General features: G+C 31.3%; 1 long non-coding RNA gene across 4 annotated transcripts; it reads right to left on the bottom strand.

Moving 5' to 3' along the window:
• Positions 1–1,009: 1,009 nt before the first annotated feature.
• On the bottom strand, positions 1,010–6,275 carry LOC120092639 (uncharacterized). 4 transcript variants are annotated; one of them, XR_016525385.1, is made up of 4 exons: positions 6,050–6,275; positions 4,704–4,785; positions 2,387–2,586; positions 1,010–2,143 (listed from the first exon to the last, which is right to left on the bottom strand). It is a non-coding gene; the product is annotated as an uncharacterized LOC120092639 (long non-coding RNA). The 4 variants fall into 4 exon arrangements; XR_016525388.1 differs by having other exon boundaries at positions 3,140–4,785; positions 6,050–6,255; XR_016525386.1 differs by having other exon boundaries at positions 1,010–2,147; positions 6,050–6,255.
• Between the last annotated feature and the right edge of the window lie 1,803 nt (positions 6,276–8,078).

The following is an 8,078-nucleotide window of genomic DNA, read 5'->3' as shown; positions in this document are numbered from 1 at the left end:
TGCTCTTCACATTGAACAGCCAGTAAAAAGAGATCTGTCCTGCAAAATACCACAAACATGCTCAAACAATAAACCGTTAACCACTCCCCGCCAACGGTGCCATGAACTTGTAATGCAGGATTATGTAATGCAATGCAAGCCCATGCCATAAACTCATTGTGACATAGATTTTATGCAATGATATATGATACTACTTCTAGATATGCTTTATTAACAAATGTTCTTGTAGTATGTTATGTGTTGTCACAAGTTTCCTTGCGTTGAAACCAAGTATAATTTCACCGCAAGTTTCTCGGTATGATCCAAGGTCGAACACAAGGGCTGTTTTAGGTTATTGCGTTGTGCTTGTGATATATGTGACCAGGGGTTTTTCAATTTATAAAAGAAATTATGTACAAGTAATTAAACATGCGATCAAGTAAAGTAAAGTAGTAAAAATGCAATAATAACATAAATTGCGTTAAAGTAAAATGCGATAAAGTAAATCTAAGCTAAGATGATACAAGATACAGGACTTATGATACAAGATACTGAGGTCAAGGCTGGCTGTGAAGATTATGCAAAGATCGTGTAATGCGGTGACAAATCTTATGTACGAAGCAGAAACAGAAAAAATAACTAATATAAACAGTGCAAGTTCTTTAATTGCGTTAAAGATATAAGTATTGTTCCGCTTTTTCTTTGGCGTACACCTCTCTGTGATCGGCCACGTTCCCACATCTCTGTGGTGAAATAGGGATGAACGTAATGAACGCAAGGTTGCTTCCATCTCTGGAAGTACTACTCGCTTTAGTTAACACATTTTTCTAACATTCTCTCGATAGATCAGAATGACATCTTCACTTCTGCTCTCACAGGTGAAGATGTCGTCTAGCATGCCTTAGCTAAACGCATTTATCTCTTTAGCACAGTTTAAGTTACTCGTTTAATCCATAATAATTACCAAGGTATTAAGAAAGCTTCATGGAGAAAATGATTAATGGAGGAACAGAAATAGACAGAGAAGTGGTAATGAAAGTGATCGAGACATTCAATAAAACTATTTAGCATCTGATACATGATTTGTGAATGAAGAGATTAAGAAGATGAAATACACTTGATGAAATAGAGTTAGAAACAAATACAAATAAGTGCCAACGTCTTAGCGCCGATCTGGATGGAGATTTGTTTGCCAGCGTGGATGAAGTGAACAGAAGGATGAACTTCCCTCTCAGGCTTGCTCAACCGGTAGCAGAGATATAAGCACAGAGCTTCATGGCGGGGATCTGGCAGATTCGTACTGAGACTCACCTCTCGGCCTTGTCTCTTCTCTTCCTAGATTTCTTCCGATCAGTACTCAGCTCAGCCTCTCTCTCAGTAATCCAGTATTAATTAGCCCTCGTATCAATTATACCCATATCAAGTATATCTTCTCTGAATTCTATGGGGGTATTTATAGATGAAAAGCTTTGACTCTTGGCTTGTGGACCCCACTTCTTGTTATGGAAATTTCAAAGATGGAGGAATAAATATTCCTTCTGTTATGCAATCAGACCGTCAAATCTACACAATGGTTAGTTGTACACGTGTCACATTCCTCCACGTTTGCTTTGCTCAGCTGCATCTTTCGATCGGTTTCTCGCATGCGATGTTTTTATTACCGCATGCGGTTGAAATTCAGCTCTGAATCGACTGTCGCATTGCACCGTCATTGCGTTAATCATCTATTCATTGTTGATTGACGAGCGCAATGTGACAGAGATGCATTGTTCAATTTCTCGTTGAGCCTCGATCGCAAACGGTGACTTGATTTCCTGCAAAACGGAATAAAAATATCATCTTCTACCATCTTGACAATGTTAGTGGGTGTAATTGCGACAATTTATAATTATTGTATTTCTGAGCTCCTTTTTCATACAATCGATGCATATTCCTTCTCTTTGGCCACAATATCTAGATAAGGCAGCATAAATAACTTTTATTTCTACAAGTTATCAGCGACATGCTTCGATAGCCAACTCTGATAGCCAACTTTGGCAGCCACCTCCGGAGCCCAACTCTGGCAACAACCATTATTGCATAACTATTGCCACCTCAATCCAATGAAATGTGCTTAGATGACCACCTCTGATAGTCAAACTCCGATGGTGAACACTTTCGTTGACTACCTTCGATGAAGATTATGTTAGATGTTAGAACGAACAGTCCCTAGGTGCATGTATAGATTACCAACAAGTAATATAAAATGGATAAGTCAATGTATCGAATTTCAAGGGAATAGAGTATAAGCAATCCATTTTGAACAAAGGAAAGTCTCCTCACAGTTTACAATTGATGGTAATCAAGAAAATTTATTTGATTGTGAAAAGATATGATAAAAGTATGAGATTCAAAATAAATTTGCAACCTGCAAATTGGACATTACGTCGATTATACGCTTGCATATATTCTGCTCAACTAGATCCAGATACTACTTGGCATGTGATCAAGATGCACCCCATCTAAGAAGGATTAAGTTGTATAGGAAGATATTGCACTTGTAATCTACCCCAATCAACACACTTAGCCACGTAAATCGTTCAACTCCATTCTCCTTTGAAGAATCACCTTTAGAAGACTAAGCAATCAGACACATATTTTTATGGCTAATTCAAACTTAGATAATTAACCATGCAATCTAAATGATTCTATAGACATTACCCTATGTTTAGGGGTCAAATGAAATCCCGTGTAAACTTTTCTCCGATATTACTTTTATGAAAACCGTTTGTTATCTATCTCTTTCAATATTAGACTCAACATTGTATGCTAACTTAGGTGATCAATAATCCAAGTTAACAATTTACATTAAATCAATAAAAGCAAATGTGAACTCAGTGTTGAGCAAGTAAAAGGGGGACACACATGGAGCTTTTATTTCATCCTTGGGGTATCCACATCTTTGAATCCCAAAAGAATATTTAACTCATAATGAAAAGTGAAGAGCACAAAGTGTAAAGAATGTAATAAGTCATGTTACTAAATGAATGGAAACGAATACAAACTTGTTTAAATGTAAAAGAATATAAAAAAATAGCAAAAATGATGTAAACTACACTGTTGTAAGAATTCAAAAGTATACTAAAATGGAAAGGAAATACGATAGAGCTTTTCAACTTACCTTTCAATCTAGCTAAGCCCTCCCTTTCGAGATGACTACTAGTCTTTGTGCTTGTTCAACCCAAACACCCAAAAAAGATTTAGAAAGATGAAGAAGAACGAAAACAACAATCCATTGGGTGTATTATGGAAAATAAAAGATAGAAAAACTCTAAAGTTCCTTGGTGGCTTGAGCTTGTTGAACAATTGATCAAAGAGAACAAATGACGCTTTTTATAGACTTCAAATGGTTAGGGTTTCCTTAGAATGCACTGTAGCTCTTTTCTAATCAGTTTGGACAGAATAAACTATGCAGACTTGATCTGATTTGGATTGAATTTGAGAAGAATTTATAATGTTCAAAAAAATTAAAGAAAGAAATATGGAAAATTTTTTGTTTCTGGCAGGTCGTAGTTGCAATCTAATCGCAACTTGAGTGCAATTTGGCTCTTCTCTGTAACTCAACATTCTATCACCTAAAGCCTTGTGATCGTAATTCAATCACAATTTTGACATTTTCTTACCCATGACATAAAAACACAAGAATTACTCAATATTCGACTCTTTTTAGACATATTTTTACATTATTTCAAAAATCAATGCTAAAGCACGACTTGTTTTTGCATAAATCACTCATAAAACTTATAAACCATTGAACACTGAAAAATCATTTCTCTAAAAGTTGGTTTTAAGTGTTTATCATAAACCAACTTATTTTAAACTCATTTTTTGAAAATCTATTTTGGGTGGTTGCCAAACACATGAATTTTTTTTTTTTCAAAATAACTTTTTTCTTTTAGTTTAATCACTTAGAAAGGTACTCTAAACACACCCTTAGTTTTCTTTCCATATATACCCATGATCATCTCCTATTTAGGAGATGTAGGACTTTAGTCACATTCCCAATGCCAACATATATGCATAATAAGCCTTAACCTACAATTTGACATAAGATGCCATAAAATGACTTATACCCCTTGATGGAATACTTTTAAAATTATGTTCATATTACACTCATACATTGTACTAATGTGAAAGACTGAAATTATATTATAATTTTGTGGTTTGTATGAAATAAGAGTATTTTGTCTACCTCAAGTACAATCCTTATTATACAAAAGTACAAAATATACATAAAGGTTTAAGTTGACAGTTTTAAGAATTTAGAAAAATATATGTATAATTGAAGTGTTATGCAAAAAATTAAAGCAAATAAAAATAATTACCAGAAAGTTATATTTTTTAATAAAAAAAACTAAACTAAATACCTCTAACTTATTAATTCAACTCATGCACTCTAAACACAAATTTTTTAATCCCACACACTTATTGACTCCAAACTTCAAGACTCGGTTAAGCGGCTTTAAGCCTTAAAGGAAGAAAATTCATGTGAGAGAATTCTACCGGCAATTATGTTATATATAATTGGCCATGTTTCATGGGAGCAATTTGAAAAAGTTAAAACCACATTTAATCACTAATCAAAATCAATTAAGTGCTTGATTTTACACAATAAAATGTGATCTACGTCTATATTATATTAAAATGGGCTATAAGGTGAGATTCACGTAGTAATTCTCACGTACCTTTGAAAAGACATGATTATTTGGATTTAATGATGATGAGACACAACTCTTCCATTGTAAGTATATGAGTGTGTGATAGTACCTATACAAATAAAGAAATTGATGCCCAGTACATTCATTATCATAACAAATTTGAGATTCCATGAAACATTGAGAAACAAAATCTTTCACTATAATTTTTTGTTCTTCAAAGGAAAAAATGTTACTAAGTCAATGAGGAAGTACTTTTATCCATCTTTTTTTCTTTCTTTGTTTATTTATTTTTAAAAAAATTATTTCCACCATAAATTGTGTTTTGAAGAAGTTTTTGAAGTGAAAGGTTTGCCTTCAAGATGTTATTACATTAGAAGAAACTATTTGAATGAAAAATAATTGCTAAAGAAATTGAATAAGTATTTCACAACCGTATTAGTCATCCGTCCATTCCCAAGGTGAGGAACAAGTAAAATTTTGCAACATGATGAAATCATTCAACAAATAAAAAGTTACCTCGAATAAACATTATTCTAAGTTCATGACTAATTTTTCTTGAAATAATGATTGAAATCAGAAAGCAAAATGGGATTTAATCGATTGGTGATGATAATTTTGTAGTTATATGTTTGCTTTTTATATAAATAGATCCTTTTAGAGACTAAAGGATATGGTGAGAGGGGTTAGAAATTTAAGGGAATATCATATAGTAATTGATTTGATTCTTTTAATTTTAATTTCATAATTCTCAATTTTAAATTCTATCTCCTTCTTAAGGGAAATATAAATGTGAAATTAGAATTATGAAGATTTTGGGGGAAAAAAATATATTTAATGTTTTACTTTAAAAATTATAAATACAGTATCTATTTTACCTTCTTTTAAAAATATATCTATTTTACATTTTAAATATAAAACAATATCAAAATTGTTGTAAAAGTTTTGATAATGACAAAAAAATTCTTTTCAAAAGCTTAGCGTGATTCATTTTTGTTTTCATGTTTTCAAAAACAAAAAATAAGGAAAACAATAAAAACGTATTTGGTATACTTATTTTTTAAAAAAATAAAAAATAAAAAACAGCCATTAAAATAGCCTATTTTCAAAAACAATAAATTGTATTTTTCTTTGTTTTCAAAATTTATTTTAAAAAAATTGTGAATACAAAATACACTTAAAACATTCAAATTACAAATTAAATATTATAAACTTTATCTTAAGAGTCAAGAAGTCTGCTTCTTTCTACTAATTGTATCTTTTATCAATTTTTAGTTAAAAATTTTAGGAAAGCAAGCTTAAACAAAATAGAAGATGAAAAACATCATACTAAGCATGTATTATGAAGGAGAAACAAATGGGTGAATGATTTTTACCTTCGTAGATTCCCAACCCTTTCAAAATTTCTCTTGTTCTTCACATGAACATCTTCTCAACGATCACCAACACTACGACAAGAATAACCTTGTGATTCTCTAGGATTTCAAGAGTTGGATTAGTGATTTACAACACTTGGAAGATGAAGAGGTAGAGAGTCTGTAAGGAGAGTGTAGAGAGGAAATTTTTTGGAGGCTAGCTATCTTTTTTGTACAAATAATGCTTGGCCTAAATGGGCTAATAGGACGAATTTATATGGGAAGGGGTTTAACCTTTGTATTTTCTTTTTCACCCTTGACGTCAATTAATTAAATAATTCATTATTTAATTAATTGACACATTAATTAAATAACCATATATTAAATCTAATTTAATATAGTTAACTAATTAATATACATAAACATCACATGTTTATATTCTTCCACCTCTTTATCATTATAATTATTTAATTCTTCATGAATCTAATTCACATGATTAAATGTTTGAATCTCATTCAAATATTTCTCTCTAACATAATTTGAATTATAGATTACATCTATAATTAATTATATATTAATCACGTTAATACACAATTTCCTCATTTGAATTCAACAATTCAAATCATTCCTCATTAATACCCTTTAGTGAGCTAACAAAAGGATTTTATGGGCCTACAGATCAGAAGCTCCAACGATATGAGATTAATGGGCTAAACTCATTAACCAAATTAATCAATATTCATTACATGTGGGTACACTTCACTAAAGACTCACAGTTGCACTCTTCTCACTGCAGATATATTTCTGTGTCCACGGATATAGATCAATAATAGCAAGTTAGTCCTTCACGAGTGTTTGTAACACCAACTAGATCAAGTTACCGTTTTACCCTTGTATTACCTCTGTATCTTTTACCAATACTTCTCTTAAACAGTCTGTTTATGGTTCAACCATTAAACAGAAACCCTTCTCAAGCCAGTGAGAGGGTAGGGTCTTTTGTTAAGTCCTGGAGACACCACATAAGGGAACACTTATCTACTTACCCTAAACTTAGGAATGAATAAATTTCATCTTGTATTATTATGTCCTTAGCTCTTTAATCGGTCTTGTCCCAAAATGGTAGGCTTATTGAGTCAAAAAACTGGCTACTCTTACCCATACAAATCAAAGAAAAATTCCTCGTAAATAGGAATTCATAATACACTCAGGATTAAGATTATGTGGCTTTGGTCATCCTATTGAAATAGAAACCTAACTAGTCAACAGTGTTACATCTAGTGGTTACTATTTCGCGGTCCGGTCTTATACAAACTCATTGCATAGGATACCCTCACTCACATATCACCTACACGAATGAGTTGGATCATTGTGTTTGTGTCAAATACAAAGTGAGTCGTATTTATAGTGTCACTAGGATAAGGTACCAAACCTTATCCCTATAGACCCTTTAGCCTATATCTTGAACGTTGATCCCTGTATTTCTCTATATACAGTTCAAGACTCATAAAACAGGCTTGGATATTAGTTTATTAGATTTAGAATTAATAAGACAAAATAGAATACAACACAATTAATAATATTTATTGAAATAATATCGATAACTCTTTATCGATGACAGTAAATTATTTACATTTACCATTTACACATAAAACCCAACACTTCCTTTTTTATAAAAGTTTTTTTTTTTTTTTTACTTTATCTTGATGGAAACTATTTATATTATTTTCTCATAAATAATTTTTTATTCTCTTACACATTTTATCACTTGTATTTTTATGATTCAGAAAACTTTTCTCCATCATGTAATTCTCTCCACTATTTTTCTTTTCTTTATTAACGATAAAAAATTCATTACAATAACAAAATATTGTATTAAATTATTATTTTTAATTATCTAGAATAATAAATTTTATCAAATACAAATTATATCTTATCTCGCATTTCAAATTCACAACCAAACACAGATTTTGACTTTTGAATTCAAATTTAAAAATTTGAATTTGGAACCAAAAGTGTTTTTGGATATTGCATGAAAGAAGAATTCAGTTTT

This window comes from Benincasa hispida, chromosome 12 (assembly GCF_027475165.1).
Source record: "Benincasa hispida cultivar pf3 chromosome 12, pf3_genome.v1.1, whole genome shotgun sequence".
Classification (NCBI taxonomy): domain Eukaryota; kingdom Viridiplantae; phylum Streptophyta; class Magnoliopsida; order Cucurbitales; family Cucurbitaceae; genus Benincasa; species Benincasa hispida.
Note: the sequence above shows the minus strand (reverse complement) of the source record. Positions and strands in the feature narration are given on the sequence as shown.